A 20,557-nucleotide genomic window follows, 5' to 3' on the forward strand; every position below is an offset into this window, starting at 1 on the left:
GATTCAGATTGTGAGTCCTACTGCATATTAAGTATAGTAGTCAATTATTGTAATTAGCACAGTTAATCCTCAATACCCTATGGTCATTTCCCTTTTGTGTTAAACCTGAAGGGACTATGGTGGTAGATTTGATTCCCACCACAGAGTAAGTTGAGGGAGGGAGGAACCTGACATGGGGAGAATTTCCTGGAGAAGCCTGCTAACAAGAGAGGGAAATCTTGGTATAGTCTCACAGGGATTGGAGAGAAAGTGTGCGATCCAGAGAAGCTGCAGAAGTAGGAACTGAAGATCTTGGGCATCAATTGGGTTTGAAGATGGAGAGAGAAAGAAGAGTTAGAGCTGACCGAACAACAGAGAATATGAAGCAGCAGATGGGGGAAAAGGGTTTTCCTCAGAAAAGCAAGGAGCTGCATTTCGGCCACAGCTAAAGACAGATGCCTATGAGTGACTGAAAGCCAGGCGGACCCAGGAGCAGAAGTGATAGCACGAGGCTGGAAGTATAAATGGAGCCCCACATCTACATGAGATCACTGAAACTGCACCAGCAGATACAGTCTGCAAGGAGTGGCTTTATAGGGAGAAGAAAAAGCAAGGATGTTATTCAAGTAATGCCTGTAGTTAGGCTTGCTTGTCTGTCTTTCTCTTTCCCTCTCCCTTTTCTTTTCTCTCTTTCTGTTTGGTGGCAGGGAGAAGTGTACCCAACACAGGTGAGGCAGATAGGTGATAGCCTAACAGTGCAGTATTACAGAAGCCAAGGGACAGTGTTGGCAAAACATGTTCTGATAGAGGCCAAATTGTACAAGACTTGAAGGAAATGGCCAGAAAATAGGGCTGCTTTTTCTCAGGCAGGCCCATGATTCTGTGGCACGTTTAGAGAGCAAGGGGGCAGTTTGGGCTGTCTCGGTGATTGGAAGCATGCTTCATGTCTGAAGGTCTAGCAAGAAGCAGGAGAGTCCCTGACTGCCCTATCTGAACTGTTTAAAACTTACTCTCTTTTCTACTCAACCTACATTCTTCTTTTCCTCCTTAGCACTTAGCAATATCTTATCTATTGTAAGTTTTACTTATTTATCCTGTTTATTGTCCCTCTCTAGACTGTAAGATCAGGCAGCAGGATTTTTTATCTAATGGGTTCACTGCTGTACCTACAGTACCCTGTACGTAGTAAGGACCTCAGTGAATAGTGGATGAATAGATATATGGAAATTATAGTGATTTGTGTAACACTCTTTCTTCTTTATACCGTGAACTTATTGAATGGAGCTGAATCATCTTTGTGCCCCTGATAATGCTGTGCATATTGCAGCTGATGTATAAACATGTATTTTATAGCAGCATCCCGAGGGTGAAAAACTAGGGATTTGGGACCCAACTGGCCTGGGTTAGGATTTTTCTTCATACTAATCTGACTCTAATAATTATACTATCAAACCTTTCTCTAAGCCTCATTTTTCCTTAGCTGTAAAATGGGGATAAATTAGTACCTTTGTTATAGGGCCATTCAGAGGATTAAAGATAGAATGCATGTCAGAGTGACTGGCATATAGTTGGCACCCAATAAGTAACTGGTGTTTTGCAATCTATTGTGTAACTTTGAATAAGTTACTTAACCTCACTGACCCTCGGTTTTTTTCATCTCTAAAAGGGGAAGATTAAACCAGTCTCATGTGGTATTTGGAGGAACCAGTGAGACACCACATGCAAAACACTTACCTGGCATAATGCCTGCATACTTGGCAATCGCTGAGCATGTGTGCCTTTACTCTTTTTGTGTGTAAATATAGTGGTTAAGAGCACAGACTTTGGAACCAGACTGCACAAATGCAGTTCCTGGCCCTTTTACTTAGCTGTTCTTGACCTCTCTGTGCCTCAGTTTTGCTGTAAATTGGGAGAAATCATAGTACCAGTCCCATAGGATTGTTATGAGGAAAATAGGTAGGAATATCAATTCAGTACCTGGCTCCTGGAAAGCATTAGATAGGCGTGATTTTTCAAAATATATCTTTATTGCTTTTTTTCCCTCTCTCTTTAGTCTATTAAGTAGTTTTAACTGGGCACCTGGGTGGCTCAGTGGTTAAGCGGCTGCCTTTGGCTCAGGTCGTGATCCTGGGGTCCTGGGATCGAGTCCCACGTTGGGCTCCCTGCATGGAGCCTGCTTCTCCCTCTGCCTGTGTCTCTGCTGCTCTGTGTGTCTCATGAATAAATAAATAAAATATTTTAAAAAATAGTTTTAACCTGATGTAATCTGAGTAGAATGTCTTGCTTATAAAGAATGGGATCCCTTTATTAATGAAATTGGCCATGTTTACAGGGTGGGGAGTGGAATATCATAAAACATCAAGAAAAATGACCTGACTGAATAACATAGCTGTGGTGTTAAATCTTCCACATACAATGAGAAAGCTACACTTTGGCTCCCATTCTGGTCAAGATCCCCTCCAGAGCAATGGCAGACTGGTTTAGATCTTATCTTTGAAAAACTTTTTTGTCACTTGCAAATTTGCCTGCATTTCTCTGCCCCCCTCTTCTGCCAGCTGGTTTCCAGGAATGGTGGGGAATGCAGTTTGAGTAGAACCCAGGAGGAAGCAGCAAAATTGGAAGGACAGGTGGTGAGTAGTTGGCCAATCTGGAAACCTTTCCTCTCCTGCTGGGGAAGGTTTTCTTTTATTAGCAAAGTATTTTTCTAACAAAATTCCAAGAACATACACTAAATTGTGCCCCTCACTTCTTCAGTCCTGTCAAGGCTAAAAGCTCTATTTTCAAAGAACTACAGAGTTTATTGTGTCACTGAGGGCGTAGCTGGGTCTTTATTCATGTCTAAAACAGGTTTAATAAAAGAGAGGTGGCTGCTTCAAATCAACAAATTCAGTTTCCATTCATGTAGCAAGCCACTGTTGCAGAATCTGTTGTGTTGTGGTGTGTTGATATATTCTCTCCCTTAGGAGAGACTCTACTGGATCTCCTCTGTGATTCTTGGCTGCTCCAGATCTCTCTCCCATTCTCACCCTGGTGTTGGGATGGCAAGCAGACTTCATCTCTGGTGCCAACTCCTATTGATTATAGTGATTGCATGGAGTGCTGTGTTGAGAAGAATCGAGAGGCCACATACAGGCTCAGAAGTGATTAATTAGCAGTGTCTGCTGTGCAATGGGAGAAAGGGGTAACTAAGCATGTGTTGTGCGTTTGCCAGACTTTGTAGATTCCGTGATAGGGTTCAGCCTTGAGAGTCTCATTTTGTGTTTCAGCATTTTTGTCATTAAATTGGTATATATCAGTTACTTTATTCTAAGTAAAATAGAAATAAATAGAAATAACAGAATCATATGTTAGCTAAAATTATGTAGAGTTACTTATGTGTGCTTTTTTTCCTTGCTTACTTAAGGAAGATCTTTGATACCTAACTAACCCTTAGCTTTCTCACTTCTGAAATGAGTAAATTGTTCTCTAACCTTTTTGTTGAGGTTCTCTTGCTTAGTTAACACATGGTTTTATCTTTATTTTGTAAGTTTGGCAGAAAAATACTCCTAAGTTTTGGTGGTGATTTTACTTAGTAGACTAATAATAAATTAGTATGAATCCCTTGAAACCTTGGACGCACAGCAGCTATACCAGATTTGGGCGTTATAATCATTTTTTTTAGAATGGAGAAAAAAAATAATAAAAAAATAAAAACGGAGATAGAAGTTTATTGAATCTACTGCAAGGGAGCAGTGGACAGTACAGTGGAGATACTGTCTGCCAGGGGCTATAATCATTATAGACCAGACCAGACATGTCATTCATAAAGGAGTAGTCACATGTGTGTGTTGTCCTTTGGCTTCCCTCATTAAAAGCCAGGGATAATTTTGGTCTAACCACTGAGGTCTAAAGGTATCACTTCTTATTGTTTTCTTTTTTATGAGTCAAGATAAATCCTTTCTTTTCTGGCAGCTGACTGAGAATACTCTTTCATTGAGGCAATAATGACAGTATTGAAAATGTAAGCAAAGCTCCAAATATGAGACATTTTTTACATTTCTTTTTTTTTTATTTTTTATTTTTTATTTTTATTTTTTTTTTCTTTTTTCTTTTTTTTTTTTTAAAGATTTTATTTATTTATTCATGAGAGACAGAAGAGAGAGAGAGGCAGAGACACAGGCAGAGGGAGAAGCAGACTCCATGCAGGGAGCCCAATGTGGGACTCAATCCCCGGTCTCCAGGATCACGCCCTGGGCCGAAGGTGGCGCTAAACTGCTGAGCCACCTGGGCTGCCCATTTTTTACATTTTCTGACTCAAGTGTGGATACATTAAACTTCTTAGAAAATTGTGATAAAATAAACATAACAAAATTACCATTTTAATCACTTTAAATGTACAGTTCTATGGCATTAAGTACATTCACATTGTTGTACAACTATCACCAATATCCATCTCCAGAACTTAATTGTCTTCCTCAATTGAAGACCTCTCCCCATCATCCATTAAACATCTCCCCATCATCCATTAAACATCTCCCCATTCCTCCTCTCCATTCTCTGGCAACCACTCTTCTACTTTATGTGAACTTGACTGTTCTAGGAAGCTCATTTAGAGGTTCTTATCTCTAGTTACTTATTTCACTTAGCATGTCCTCAGAGTTCATGCATCTTGTAGTATGATGTGTCCACATTCCCTCCATTTTTATAGCTGAATAATATTTCATTGTATGTACGTACCACTTTTATTTATCCATTCATCTGTCAGTGGATACTTGGGTTGTTTCTACCTTGTAGTGATTGTGAATAATGCTGCTGTGAACATAGGTGTACAAATATTTGTTCCAAGGGTCTGTTCTTAGTGTTTTTGCATACATACCCAGAAGAGTCATATGGTAATTTTATGTTTAATTCTTTTGAGGAATCAGCATACAGTTTTCCACAGTGGCTGTACCATTTTATATGCCACCAGCAATGCACAAGGCTTCCAGTTTCTGCACATCCCTGCCAATACTTGTTTTCTAGTTTTTTTGTTTTGTTTTGTTTTTTAAGTAGACTCCACGCCCAGCTTGGAGCCCAGTGCAGGGCTTGAACTCATGACCCTGAGATCAAGACCTGACCTGAGATCAAGAGTTGGATGTTTAACTGACTAAGCCACACAGGTGCCCCTCTAGTTTTTGATAAAAGCCATCTTAATAAATGTGAAATGGTATTTTGTGGCTTTGATTTGCATTTCCCTATTGACTAATGAGGTTGAGCATCTTTTTATGTGCTCATTGGCTATTTGTGTATCTACTTTGGAGAAGTGCCTGTTCAAGTCCTTTGCCCATTTTTTGGATCAAATTTTTTATTTTGTTGCTGTGTTGTTGGGGTTCTTTGTAATACTCAATATTGATCTCTTATCAAATATATGATTTGCAAATATTTTCTCCCATAGATTGCCCTTGTATTTTGTTGATAGTATCTTTTGATGCACAGCTTTTAATTTTTTTTAAGATTTTATTTATTCATGAGAGATACAGAGAGAGAGGGAGGCAGAGACACAGGCAGAGGGAGAAGCAGGCTCCATACAAGGAGCCTGACATGGGACTCGATCCCAGGGTCTCCAGGATCAGGCCCTGGGCTGAAGGCGGCGCTAAACTGCTGAGCTACCCGGGCTGCCCCACAGCTTTTAATTTTGATGAAGTCTGACTTGACTATTTTTTCTTTTGTCACATCTGCTTTTGGTGTTGTATCTAAAAAATCCCTACCAAATCCAATACCATGAAGCTTTCCCTTTATGTTTTCTTCTAAGACTTTTATAGTTTTAGCTCTTATGTTTAGGTCTTTGACCTACTCTTGAGTTAATTTTTGTATATGTAGGTCAAGAGTCCAAACACTTTTTTGCATGTGGATATCTGGTTTACCCAGCACTATTTGTTTTTTGTTTTTTTGTTTTTGTTTTTTTAAAGATTTTATTTATTAATTCATGAGAGACACAGAGAGAAAGGCAGAGACACAGGCAGAGGGAGAAGCAGGCTCCATGCAGGAAGCCTGATGCGGGACTCGATCCTGTGACCCCAGGATTATGTCCTGAGCCAAAGGCAGACCTCAACTGCTGAGCCACCCAGGCATCCCTCCCAGCACTATTTGTTGAAAAGACAAATGTAGAGACCGCATTGAGTGGTCTTGGCACCTTTGTCAAAATCCATTTGGCCACATATGTGAGGGTTTATTTATGAGCTGTACTAAGACTTTTAAGGATTAGGTATTTTAGCTTATATCTAGTCTCATTGTTTCTCATTGATATTATTGCTCCAGTTTTCTAACTGTTCTCCCTAACTAGTATCATTTCTTTAAGTCCATACCACTGGTAAACTAACTTTCTTTTAATTTAATTTAATTTTTAAGAAAAGATTTATTTGAGAGAGAGACCACAAGCAAACTCCCCTCTTAGCAGAAAACCTAGCCTAAGGCTCCATCCAAGGACCCTGGGATCATGATCTAAGCCAAAGTCAACATTCAACTGACTGAGCCACCCAGATACCCCTAAACTTTCCTCTTCTTTCTTTCTTTCTTTCTTTCTTTCTTTCTTTCTTTCTTTCTTTCTTTCTTTCTTTCTTTCTTTCTTTCTTTCTTTCTTTCTTTCTCTTTCTTCTTTCTTTCTTTCTTTCTTTCTTTCTTTCTTTCTTTCTTTCTTTCTTTCTCTCTCTCTCTCTCTCTGTCTCTTTCTTTCTTTCTTTCTTTTTCTTTCTCTCCTCCCTCCTTCCCCCCTCTTTCTTTCTCCTTCCTTCCTTCCTTCCTTCCTTCCTTCCTTCCTTCCTTCCTTCTTTCTTTTCTTTTCTTTTCTTTTCTTTTCTTTTCTTTTCTTTTCTTTTCTTTTCTTTTCTTTTCTTTTCTTTTCTTTTCTTTTCTTTTCTTCTTTCGATTTTATTTATTCACGAGAGACACAGAGAGAGGTAGAGACACAGGCAGAGGGAGAAGAAGGCTCCATGCAGGGAGCCCAATGCAGGACTTGATCCCGGGACTCCAAGATCACGTCCTAGGCCAAAGGCAGGTGCTAAACCTCTGAGCCACCCAGGGATCCCTTAAACTTTCTTTTTAAAAAAAAATAGATCATTTTATTCAACTGCTCAGAACCTTTCATGAGTTCCCCATTCCCTACAGGCTGAATTTCAACCTCCTTAGCTCTGCAGACAAAGCTCATTCTCACCTGGTTCATGCCCACCTTTCCAGCCTTTTTTCCCACCATCCTCTTTTAGGGACCCTCCTGGGTATTTCTTTAGAGTCCTTGTAAGAGATGTGCTCTTCCACTGCTCCCCTGCTTATACACCTATTTCTCCCCTTCCTCACACACTTGATATAGATCTGCTTGTCCTGATAGTCTCTGAAATCTTGGCACTTCCTTTCCAAAATCAGGCATTCTCCCCTGTTGCTCCTATAATAGCCCAGACCTCAGAATGGCACTTTTGATAACATTTTATAAGTTTTGCCTACTTTTCTCTTTCTCCTCCTTGGTTATAGGTTTCTTGAGGGCAGGGATTTTGTCCTGTTCATTTTTGTATTCCCCAGCACCTGTCTTAGTGCTTTATATGATACTGGCATTCAGTAAATATTTTTGGAGGAAATGAATTAATCTAATGCTAAAAAAGGAAAACCGTTACAGAGAGAAAGACATCAGATCAAATATCAACAATGCTTTTCCTTTTTTATAAACTATTCCTATAAACTGTGGGCTCTAAGGAAAGATTTCTTTTTTCCCCTAAAGATCTTTTCCCTCTTTTCCTATACTTGGTGACTATGATTGCAATTATTATTACTCTCTTCCAAACAAGGATAAGTAATCTTAATGATTTTTTGAAGGGAAAGAGAAAATGGGAGAAAGCAGAAAAAGAAAGAGCCCTGGTGAGGGGAAGGTGAAAGAAATCATCCACCTCAGAAGCATTCACAAGTGACACTTGAAGTTGAGTCAGAATTGGCTCGAGGTGCTGAGATACAGTGATACGCTGTGAGAGATGTAGTCTTCTAGACCAACATAAAACACATGTTCCTTAGCACCTTTTATCACAAGTGCCTCTTGTGCCTGTGGAGATTTGGAATAGATGAATAATTAATTATTTGTCTCAGAATATGGCATCTCCACACAAAGAGAAGCTTTTTGTCTAACTTTGATTATTGTTTATATGGCCAAGTGTGTGAATAAATGAAAATTTTTAGTCAGATCTTAATTAAAACAGGTTGACACAGAAGTCTTACTATCATCTATCTGCATAGCGTCCTTTATGATACAGTGAGAACAGTGAGCCACATTCTTCCAGTCTTTTTTGTGTATGATTGACGTGTTCTTTTGGCTTTTGGTGGGAGAAGTTAATATATAGAGGATCCAGGGAATAGCAGAGCCGGAAAAGCAAATCTGGTTAATCCACAAGAGTTAAGGAGAACAAGAAGGTTTGTGAGGCTGTTAGCCATCACGCTCAAAGGACATTTTATTGTTCTTCTGTATTATCCCTGCAACCTCAATCCTCTCTGACATTTTGAAGAAGCAGTCTAGTCTAGTCTCTGCCTTTGGTTACTTTTTGAACTCTTAGTAACAGTGTGGGAAGTTTTCTGCCTTAATATGTCAATGATTCTGAAGTTAAAGTTTGGAAAAGTATAGAGTTACCCCAGTTTGGGAATCTGAAATGGATGGCTTCAAGAGCCCCTGGACCGGATGGCTCTCAGATTCTTTTTAGTTCTAAGATTTTACAATTTTAAATGGTCATTGATCCTGGCAGAACATTTTAGGGAATAATGTCCATCTTAGAAGGTGGATTCTGTCAGCGAATCAAATTCTTGAGATCTATAACCTGCTTCCTGAGCCTTAGGAGTGTGTGGAAGCCTGAGGTCTGAAAGGCGTAAATCCTCATCGGCTACTACGATTCTCATTAATTGTGGCTAACAGATCACCTCAGACTTTTAATTATAACCTGGTAGTAGTGTTCCAGTGACTTCAAAGAATAAATGCACTCTTCTTTTTACCTTTTTTTTTTTTTTTAAGATTTATTTATTTATTTATGAGAGACGGTGGGGGAGGAGAGCAGAGACACAGGCAGAGGGAGAAGCAGGCTCCATTGCAGGCAGCCCGATGCAGGACTCAATCCCAGGTCCCTGGGATCACGACCTGAGCCAAAGGCAGATGCTCAACCACTGAGCCACCCAGGCGTCCCATAAATGCACCTTTTAAAGGCAACCTACTTTAGAGTGGGACATATGTGCTAATTGGGAAGAATCTGATTCAGTTGTTGAAGCTTCTGAAATCCTTGGATGAAGTACAAATGCTGAGATGAGAGTATAGTATGCTATTTGTATATTATTTCATTTCATGAAGTGGTAACTTGGCAGAGTCATATTTAGAAACGATTGCGCTCTATCGTCCTTTCTCCTCAGCTCTCTTTTGTGTGGGTATAATCGACTGCAGTAGTATCATAGACATTTATGCACTGCTGTTTGCATAAGCCTTTTATTGGAAATAGCCCAACAAAATAGGACTCACTGCTAGCTTAGCACAGTTGGGCCTTCTCAAAGGCTCATTTTCCTGCATATCAAAAGAACGAAATCTTTAGTTAATATTGGTAGGATGATATCCATAAGCAGGATATTCACAGATAAGCCTTTCCTGTATCACAGACTCACCTCTTGAGGAGGGAGGTCAGAGGTCTAGTGACCTAATTTGGTGCACACGTATGTCTAAAGAAAATAGCCAATTCAGATGGATGTTACTTTTCATTTTATTATTACTATCTATGAATCTTATTCCTCATTTCAATAAAAATATATTTAACAGATATATTATTCCATGATATTTTATCAAGTTTTAAAAATCTAATATGTATAATCACAATGTTAATGGGCTTATGAATTAATGTCATAGATGAGTTAGTTCACACTCAGCAACTTGTTAAATGTGACATATCAGAGTATATCTCATTTTTAAATATATGAGTAAATAAAATATATGATAATAGTGTACCACAACAACTTTGTTGATTAAAGATTTGCCACTTTCTGGTACAATGTATTCAATTTATTTTTTGAGGTTTGTATCATGGAAATTTAAAATAGTGTTATAAGCCCCCACGTACCCTTTCCCAGCTTTAGAAGCTGTCAACATTTTAAAATTAATTTAGTATTGATTTTAAGTAATTCCATAATTTGAAAACTATGAAAACAACCTGTGGTTCCATCCACCTAACACAACCCTCAACATTTTCTGTATTCTTTTTTTCTTTCCTCAAACTTATCATTGATGTGGTTCTCCTCTTCTTTTGCAGAGCATAATCAGACTAAGGGCTAGTAATAGCTACAGTTGATTGATGTCCTCCTCTGCCAGGCACTGGGCTAGTTGCTTTCGATATAATTCATGGAATCTGCACAATAACATTGGAATATAGGCATTGCACTGCTGCCCGCCCCCCTGCCATTTACAGATATGAACCTGACTCAGGTTAATAACTTGTTCAAGAGTCATATTTGTAGTGTATGGATTCACACTAAAGGATCACTCCAAGGCCATACTCTTTCCTTCCTATAAAGGTGCCTCTTCAAAAGGATTTTTTCATATTGCTCATAATTACCTTTAGAAGAAAAAAGAAATGTCAGTACATAAATCAGATCACATAATCTATAGAAGCAGTACTAGGATAATTGTTGCTGGGAATTATAAGAGCAGTAAAAGGCATGATCCCTGCCCTTTAGTATTTATGCTGCAGTGTAGATGAACCTAACCCCTGTGAGACACTAACATAGAATACAAAACAAGACATACTGTGGTATTATTAGCTGTAAATGTTATAAAAGCTCCACAGAGGAGTGGATGAGGATTACGCCCCATCTGTAGAGAAGGCTGCTAACAGATTTAGGATTTCAGCTAAAATTAAAAAGACTGACAACGCCAAATGCTGGTGAGGATGTGGGACACCCAGAGCTCCCATACACAGCTGATGGAAATGTAAAATGGTAAAGCTGCTTTGGAAAACAGTTTGACAGTTTCTTATAAAAATATATCTATGAGCCCCGTGATTCCACGCCTAGGTATGTACCTATAAGAAATGAAAATGTGTGTCTTTTAAAAGACTTGTACATGTGTATTGGTAGCAGCTTGTATATAATAATTCTGTGTTAGTTTTCTTTTGCTGTGTAACAAATTACCACAAACTACATTCATTTATTATTAGCTCACCATTTTATAGATCAGAAATTCAGGGGAGCCTGTGTGGCTCAGTCAGTTATGTATGCATCTGCCTCTTGATTTCAGCTCAGATCATGATCTCAGGGTGGTGGGGTCAAGCCACGTGTCAGGCTCCTGGCTCAGCAGAAAGTCCACTGGAGAGTCTTCCTCTCCCTTGCCCTCCTCTCTTGCCCCTCTCCTCCTCTCAAATAAATAAATCTTAAAAAAAAAAAAAAGAAAGAAAGAAAGAAGGAAAGAAAGAGAAAGAAAGAAAGGAAGAAAGAAAGAAAGGAAGGAAGGAAAAGAAAAGAAAGAAAACCTAGCCTGGCATGGCTGGGTTCTATGCTTAGGGTTATTGTAAGGCTGAAATGAAGGTGTCAGCAAGAATGAGTTCTCATCTGGAGGCATTGGGGGGAAATATCCACTTTCAGCTCATTCTTGTTGGCAAAATTCAGTATCTGGCAGCTGTAAGACTAACGTCCTGTTTCCTTGCTGGGTGTTTGCTGTGTGCTACTCTCAGTTCTTAGAGGTCACCTGTGTTCTTTGACATGTGGTCCCCTCCATCTTCACATCAGCAGTAACATATCAAATCCTTCTTGTGCCTCACATTCCTGAGTTTTGCTGCTGCCTGCTGGAGAAAACTCATTTTGATTAGACCAGACCCATCTCCCTATCTTTTTTTTTTTATTTTTATTTATTTATTCATGAGAGACACAGGTAGAAAGAGAGGCAGAGACACAGACAGAGGAGAAGCAGGCTCCATGAAGGGAGCCTGATATAGGACTCGATCCCGGGACTCCAGAAACATGCCCTGGGCCAAAGGCAGGTGCCAAACCACTGAGCAACCCGGGGATCCCCTCCACCTCCCTATCCTAAAGTTAGTTGTGCCATATAATACAGCCTCATCACTGGAGTGAAAATTCATCATACTTGAGGTTATGCAGGGTATGTACACCAGGGGTTGGGATCTTGCAGAATTATCTTAGAATTCTTAATTGGAAACAACCAAAATCCCCAGGAAGAGGAGAATGGATAAACAAACTGCAGTATATTCGAATATCCTTAGCAATAAAATGGGACAAGTTATTAATTTATGCAGTGACACGGATGGGTCTCAAAAACTTTATGCTGAAAGAAGCATAAATAGTACTTTATTGTATGATCCCATTTATTTGGAGTTCTAGAAAAAGCAAAACCAATCTGTAATAATAGAAAATAAGATTGGTGGTTGTTGGTGGGGATAAGGAGAGAGAGATTGCCTGAGAGTGGGCACAGAAGTATTCAGTGGTCACGAAAGTGTTTTCCATCTTGATAGGAGTTTGGGTTACATAAGTCCTTTCATTTTTCAGAATTCTTGAACTTTACTCTTAAGATCTGTTTATTGCACTGTTTTAACTCTCACCAGACTTTTGGTTTGAGAATGAACCACAGTTCTATATGTAAAACCACCATCAGAGAACACTGAAGCTAGAAACAACTTTACAAATTACCTAGCCTAATTCCTGTTGAAACACTACTGCCTTGGTGATGAAAAAAGTTTAAAGTTGCTAATGATAAAATCTGCTGCAGCCACCTTCTGCACTCAGGAGGGGAGTTAAAAATTTTACCTATTTGTGCTTGCCAGCAGAAAATATGACAGAGGGACAGATTTGCTAACAGTAATACATCTTGAAGTGTAAGTGTGGAATCTGGATCAAGACATTTTACTTAGATGTGTTTGGCAGGAGACATTTTCTTACTGCTGTTGATTTGATCAGAGAATTCATAGGATTTTGCTGTTCCCTGTGATTTGGCTGAGAAATAACTTGTAAAAACTCCATTGTAGCTAATAAAGGGCACATGGTATTAGTTTTAGAGTATCTGTGACCCCACTCTACCTCTGTAGAAATGATTTCTGAGATAACCAAAGATTTGATAACATGAGCAGGAAAAGGACATAGGTAGATGAATTTTAGCAAACTCCCCCCTGCAGTTTTTATGCTATTCTTTAGAAAAGTTTTCTCTCATTACCTACTGTGAGAATATTTTCCTACGAAACATCAATTTCCTGTGATGCCCTGGCTGACTATTGACTTTAGATTTTAAATGCATACTGAAAATATTGAGGTATCTATTAAAATTACCACAACTTTATAAAGGTTTTTAACAATTACCTTAGTTATCTTAATAATTCTGAATTATACTTTGGCTTTTTTTGTGATAAGGTGTTACCGTGTACCAACATTTATGAATTTAAAATTTGTTTTCTTAGAAACATTTTATTTTCTCATTGAATTTCTTCACTGAGGTCTTCAGGAAGCTTATGTTCGTTCCTTGACACCTCAGTAATCATTTTAGGCTCTGAAAGTTGTTAGGATAATCTTCCAGACTGGTGATGGTTCCTTTTAGTGAGAGAGAGAGAATTGGTAAACAACTCTTACCCAAGTTATTTATATGTTGAATGGGTAATGTAATTAAAGTAAAGTAAGTTTCAGAATTAGAATTGTCAAATTCTTTTGAGTTCTGAGAAACTAGAGTTTTTTTGTATAAGTAGCTTTTATATGATAATCCTTCTATGTAGTTGTGTCTATAATAGTCCTTGGTTTTTCTGTATTAATCTAATTTTGGCTTGGTTTACTTATGAATAATGCACTTTATATAAAATGGTTTTGTGAGATGAAAGCTCTTTGTTTTGATCTTCAGGCAGTAAAATAATTATTCTTTAAAATATCTATATACAAAAAGACAAGTACTGTATGATTCCACTTGAATGAGGTGTCTAAAGTTGCTAAATTCATGGAAACAGAAAATAGATGGCGGTTGTCAGGAGCTGGAGAGAAGGAGAAATGGGGAGTTGTTTAATGGGTATTAGGGTTTCAGTTTTACAAGATGAACAAGTTTGGAGTTATGTTGCAAAACAGTGAATAAATCATTATTGAACTGTTTACTTTAAGATGGTAACTTTTATGTGTATTTTATCAGTTAAAAGTTCCATATAATCTACTTTTCATGCTACACTTCTTGAGGACTGAGTAATGTATAGAATTGTTGAATCATTATGGTGTGGACCTGAAACTAACATAAAATTGTATGTTAATTATACTTCCGTTTTTTAAAAAGCCATGTTTTCCATTTTTGAGATGAGAAAACCAAGGCAATAAATATAACTAAGGAATGTAAAATGTAGCTTAATCTACTGACTCCAGTTTAACAGATTCTTTTAGCCCCATGGTGTACGTCTATCTTCCAGTTGTGTGTTATGCATCAGTATGGTTTTCTTCTGGGGCAACTCCTTAACCTGTCTTTTTCTCTGCCTGACTTCTCAACACATCCTAACACTTAAACTCCTTCCCCAAACTGCTTGCTTGGTAGAGTTAAAAAGATTTTAATAAGAAACTAATTGTAACTGAAAATGAAGCAAGTATATAATATAATCTGCTGTCTCCCTAGTATTTTAACCTGTTACACAGGCACTGTGCTAGTGTTTCCACATAGGTGTTTTAAGAGTTGACAGTTTATAAGAAATAAATCAAATTGGCCAGACTGAAAGGAACTCTTGATTATTATTATTCTTTAAAGATTTTATTTATTTATGAGACAGAGACAGGCAGGGGAGGAGTGTGCACAGACACAGGTGGAGGGAGAAGCAGGCTCCATTCAGGCTCCCATGCAGGGAGTCTGACGCGGGACTGACTCTATCCCGGAGCTCCAGGACCACACCTGAGGGCTGAAGGCAGCGCTAAACCGCTGGAGCCACCCAGGCTGCCCTTGATTATTATTTTTTAAGATGGCTCTGGCCATGGGAATATTTTTTTCCTTGGAACAATTTGTAAGTTACTTAATGAGGATATTGTCCTAACAACAGTACATTTTGGTGTTTAAATGTGTGCTTACATGTGTTTTACTAATATAGGGAGCTAATTTCCAATATATGGATAGCTATAATGTCTCTAAAGTTTTTGTTATGCCAGATTTGTGAAATTTATATCACTGGGGGCAAAGCTCCAGAGAATAAGAGAGCACACATTTTCTTCTAACTATACCACTTTATATTACTGTCCATAGGGGCATGTAGAGGGCCAGCATGCTGCTTCTTACTGATTGGAAAGCCATGCATCAGAATGTTTGTTTTTAGCAGTTATTTTTAGCAGCAGAGTTAGAAATGGTTAGTATTTTCATTGTAGTTATACTTTTTATTATAATTCCAAGAAGAGTAAATAATTTTAGACGTGTGTTGAATGCATGTGTGAATTATGCCCATCGGGGTGTGTGTGTGTGTGTGTGTGTGAGAGAGAGAGAGAGAGAGAAAGAGAGAGAGAGGGAAAAGAAGGAGAAGGAGAAGAAGAAGAAAAAGACGTTCTCTTAATAACAGGAGGGGTAGAGGCTTACTCAGTCTATTATCATAAAGCTCTGCTAATGTAGCTTCTGAGTCATGTGACTGCAGAAAAGGCTATTATCTCAATGAAAAGGAAACCGGTTTTTAGAGCAAGCAATAGAATAGAAGCAGGAAGAATTTTCGAGTGTTCCACCGTGCTGGATTGTCAAAGGGGGATCTGTGTGATCAGCAGCTAAAAAAGGATTTGTGAGGCCAGTTTGTCAGCTATCGTTAGAAACAAATGATAGAGGAGATAAGCGGCAGGGGGCTCAGCATATGCTTAGTTAGGTTCACATCAAGGCAAGATGTTGGTCTGGGTTAATAGAGGAGATTTATCTCTGAAGCAATAAATTTATTGCTAATTGCAGGGTTTGGGGGTTTTTGTGTTTTTCTGAAGAGTGATGTATGGTATTTTCATTTACATCACTGGTGAAGATGAAGACAAGCTGCTGAGCCCTGGTTTGAACTGCAGAGGCTGTGGACAGTTACAAGGTGTGTTTCACAAGTGCTCTGACTTAATATTTGGTAATGTTCTTGGAATTCTGTGTGCTTGTGGATTGGATGTGCGTGTTGTCCAAGAGGGAACCGAGCATGACAATCAGGCAGTGATAATGTTCTCAGGAACAAATAGATTCAGTGCCATTCAAATTGATTCCTTCGTGGTCCTTATTTCTTTTGTGTTTATTTCATGATGAAAGGTTTCTTACAGTTACTTTAGGTGGCCAAATACAATCCCCTGCTTGTTTTAGGAAATATTTTGATAAGCATTTAAAGAAGAATTCAATCCAAATCTTAATCACTAAGGAATAAATAGAAGCTTTATATTTGTCTCTCTATGGGTTTTTTTTTCAATATCCTTTTGTAATTCAAGCTTAAAAGAGAGCTTTGCAGTGAATTTGAATTTAATATTTGGTTAGGTAATAAAGCTTTCTTTTTTGACTGAGGCCTCAAATGAATGATTTTTTTTATTACATATAGTACCTAACTTTCTCTGATTTATTACATTCTTATGCTACTACATGCAGAAAGCTAAAAACATTCAGTTATGAGACTGTCCACTTTTTTCTCATGCTAATGCTATTCTCTTAGCAGTCTGTACCATATTCTTAACCTTGGAAGGTGTAGTACTTAAAAATCTGATATTGGGGAAAGATAATCATAAGCTTTATCTGAAAAGGGTTAACTGTTCTACATTGTGTACCTGAGGAATAAATTCACTAATATGTGTTATTTAACCTCTAGACCAGATATGCTCCTTTTAGGATGAATATTTCCAAATCACATATTTTGAAACTAAACTGTTTTGTACATACCTTTTTTCTGAAACTGACGTTGGAGGAGGTAAGAAATCTATCAGGATATTATGCACTGTATAGACAGTTTACAAAGAATTAAATTATTTTATCTTTGGCAGTAATGGGTGGCGAGAACTGCTCAATTTTTAATTATAAGTGCAGGAGATTGTTTTCCTTTTAATATCTACAAACCATATCTTAGCACGATAGAGCATGACACTGGCACCTTAGTCTAGCTATTTAAAAAGACAGCTTGGTTCAAATAAACAATGAATTGTGATTGTGATCATTCTAGGATTTTTTTTTTTTAAATCATAGGAATCTCCTACATTTTTGTAAGTAGGCTGTAAGAGTTACATACTGGTTTCAGCCCAAGATTCACTAGCATATGTTAAAATTTTTGAATAATAAATATTTTTATAGCTAGACTGGTTGAGTTTTCCTTTTTTTGCTTTTAAATTTTATTTTGTTGCCTTACCTGCCTTTAAAGTGATGCAAGACTTCTGGAAAAATTCAGTGTGTTTTTACTGAGCACCTGCTAAGATTACAGGATACTCTGAAATGCTATGAGAAAACAAAGGCAAAGAAGATCCTAAAACCAACAAGAGGGGCACCTGGGTGGCTCAGTCAGTTGAGTGTCTGCCTTCTGCTCAGGTCATAATCCCAGGGTCCTGGGATCAATTCCCACATCGGGCTCCCTGCTCAGTGGGCAGTTTACTTCTCCCTCTGCACCTCACCCCCTGAACTCATCCTCTCTCACATAAATACAATCTTTAAACACACACACACACACACACACACACACACACACACACACACAACAAGATAACTTACAGCTGGCACTGGAACCCAGCCTCAACAGATGTAATTATCCTGTATCTTATAGACTTTTAAATTGGTAAAAAGGAATTTTTTGGAAAATTTGTTTGGCAGATCAGAGAATACATTCCTGAAAACTTAGAAACTTTTTACCTGAGCAGGTTTGAGTGGTAGTTTTAACTGGTCTCCATTTGTGCCAATTCATATTTCCTTTGTATCACGAAAGAAATTAAGTTCCTTTGCAGCCTCTTAGAATAGTTTTGTTTCTGGTTGTGTTTTCTCCTAGGATGTCAAATGCCAGTCCTTTACAATTTTAAATTACTTTTATAAAAGGATAAATAATATATTGCGTTATCTACAGATATGATTACTTTTGGAGGCTGGGGAGTGAGAACCCCAATCTTATTATTAGAGTTAAGAGAGAAGTTTTGACGGCAGGGTAGTGTCTAAACAGGCCAGATGACTAGCTTGCAAATCCCGCTACACTTACGAATTCCAACCACAATAATTAACTACAAATATTATAATCAGGTCTAATCTTGTCAGACTGAGGGGGTTTGCTTTTTGGAACAATATTTAATTTATAGGAAAGATAAGGTAATTATTATTATTCGAATTATTCGAAAGATAATTAAAAAATATCGAATTAAAGGTGATCTTAGTGTTGTAAAACTCCATCAAATACATGCATAAGAGTTTTTAGGATTTTTGTGAGAAAGTCAAAGTTTGGGAAGATTTTGGCTAGAAGATGATGCTGGGCTGTATTTTAGACAGTTTAATTCTTTGAAAGCCAAGGGGATATAAAATTCATGAAGTGAAAAAGTCTGTGCAAGAGCTAACAGATTGTTCCAGGGTACCTTTTACAGAGTTTATTCTAAAATTGATCAATCATAAAGGCTGAGAAAAGTTTAGACTCATTTGGCTTGCCCATTTCTCTCACAGGTGTTACAGTCCTTAACATTAAAGAGATAATACTTAGCATTTTCTGGTGTGTAGTTATAGGTATAGCAGTGACTTTCTTTTTCAGCAAGCTTATAGTTAATGCACATAGTTACAACTTGTAATATGATAATCCACTAACATAGTACAGCACAAACCTACATTTGCTCTGACGTTAAAGATAACTTAGTTATTACTATTTATATATTTTTAAAGATTTTGTGAGAAACACCAGATGCTATAATCTTGACATTGAATGAATTGTTCTTTAGAAACCAGCTGAGTTGAGAACTATATTGAAGTAGAAGCTTGACATTTGGTTCCATCATTTTAGATATCAAATCAAATTATAATAATAAGTTAATTGATTACAATAAGGGGTTGTAAAAGCACTCTGTGAGATCTGTATTTAAAATTCATGTTTCGGGGCACCTGGGGGGCTCGGTTGGTCAAGCATCTGCCTTTGGCTTAGGTCGTTACCCCAGGGCCCTGGGATCGAGCCCTGCATTGGGCTCCCTGCTCAGCATTTCTACCTCTCTCCCTGCTTGTGCTCTCTCACTCTCTCTCTCAAATAAGTAAATAAAATCTTTTAAAAAATAAACATAAAATTATAAAAATAAAATTCATGTTTTGTCTCTGTAACTTCTTAGATTCAAGTTAAAATGAGGGATAAATATTATGCTAAAACTATCAGATAACAAGAACTTTTTAAGCTTTTAATTGTTTGTTTGTTTGTTTGTTTTTTTAATTCACTGGTCCAGGTTTTTGCTCTCCTGTTTTTGAATTTTAAGTGAGGGACGCCTGAGTGGCTCAGCAGTTGAGTTCTGCCTGTGACTCAGGGTGTGATCCCGGGATCCAGGATTAAGTCCCACATCAGGCTCCCTGCATGGAGCCTACTTCTCCCTCTGCCTGTGTGTCTGCCTCTCTCTCTCTCTCTCTCTCTGTCTCTCTCGCTCTCTCATGAATAAATACATAAAATCCTTTAAAACATTTTTAAGTGAAAAAATACCTGACTTCAAGTGTTATTTTTATATGTTTATTAAAGATAATATTGTGTGGGCTTTTATTTTTCCTGCCTTTGATGAAGAAAATGACATTAGCAAAACAATTAATGGTGACTTTATTAATCATAAAGTTAACTTTCATGTGAAACTTATTATGACATAGTTCTAAGGACCTCGCAGATAATCATTTAGTCTTTATTAGCAACACTATGTGTGTGCTATCCTATACCTGTTTCACAGTTGAGGAAACAGAGAGGTTAAGTAACTTGTCCAAGTTCACATAGCTAGTAGTAAGTAGTAGAGCTGGATTCAAACACAGGTATTTTGCCTTCAGTATCTATGCTCTAAATTACTATGTATACTGGGTTGAAGTGGTGCTGTTATTGGAGTTGCTGGTTTATTCTGGAATGACAACAGGATGAACATAGGGAAAAGGAGAGAACTGTGTTAAGACTAAAATGATTTTGTTTCTCCATGTTGTACTTTGATGAGTTTTATTCTCTTCTATTTCAAGATTAAAATGTCATTTAAATGGTGTTTGGTTTGGACTGAAAAGAAAGTTCATGAAAAGTAACTCACAGCTAATGTAGAAATCTGCATTTGAGGAAGGCAGTATGAAGGAGAGCATTAATATGGGGTAGCAGAGATTTGTATGAGAAATGGACTGTGAATTACCATGAGACTAGTGCGGCGAGGAGAAGTTCTGAGTCGTGGGATCTGGAAGATGTGTATCACATATTTTCTTACTTACTGTTTCTCCGTTTTCTTGGCAAATGGAGACCTTGCTGTTTCCAAGGTCATTTGCTCTCTGCATTGCTATGATGGAGCATGCAGGTATAAAAACCACAGAGAATCCAAATTAAGATCCTTGTTTTCACTCAGAACAAACACCTCTGGAATATAAACCACTGACTTAAGATTTGTTGTAAGTCATTTTATATCTGCGCAAATTCCCTAGAGAGGACTTTGTGGATAGGGACCCCTTATATTTCGTCAAACTTTAATA

General features: G+C 37.9%; 1 protein-coding gene across 9 annotated transcripts in view; it reads left to right on the forward strand.

Moving 5' to 3' along the window:
* Window positions 1-20,557, forward strand: part of NCOA2 (nuclear receptor coactivator 2) — a 295,906-nt gene that overhangs the window by 135,910 nt on the left and 139,439 nt on the right. For 2 of the 9 annotated variants that reach the window (XM_072804305.1, XM_072804312.1), the window contains exon 3: window positions 2,535-2,609. The exons of 6 other annotated variants lie outside the window; for them this stretch is intronic. The gene's annotated coding sequence lies outside the window, so the exon portion shown is untranslated. Of the gene's footprint in view, window positions 1-2,534; window positions 2,610-15,871; window positions 15,987-20,557 lie in introns of those variants that run through there. One more of the 9 variants, XM_072804313.1, reaches the window with a different exon arrangement.

Source organism: Canis lupus, chromosome 28 (assembly GCF_048164855.1).
Source record: "Canis lupus baileyi chromosome 28, mCanLup2.hap1, whole genome shotgun sequence".
Taxonomy (NCBI): domain Eukaryota; kingdom Metazoa; phylum Chordata; class Mammalia; order Carnivora; family Canidae; genus Canis; species Canis lupus.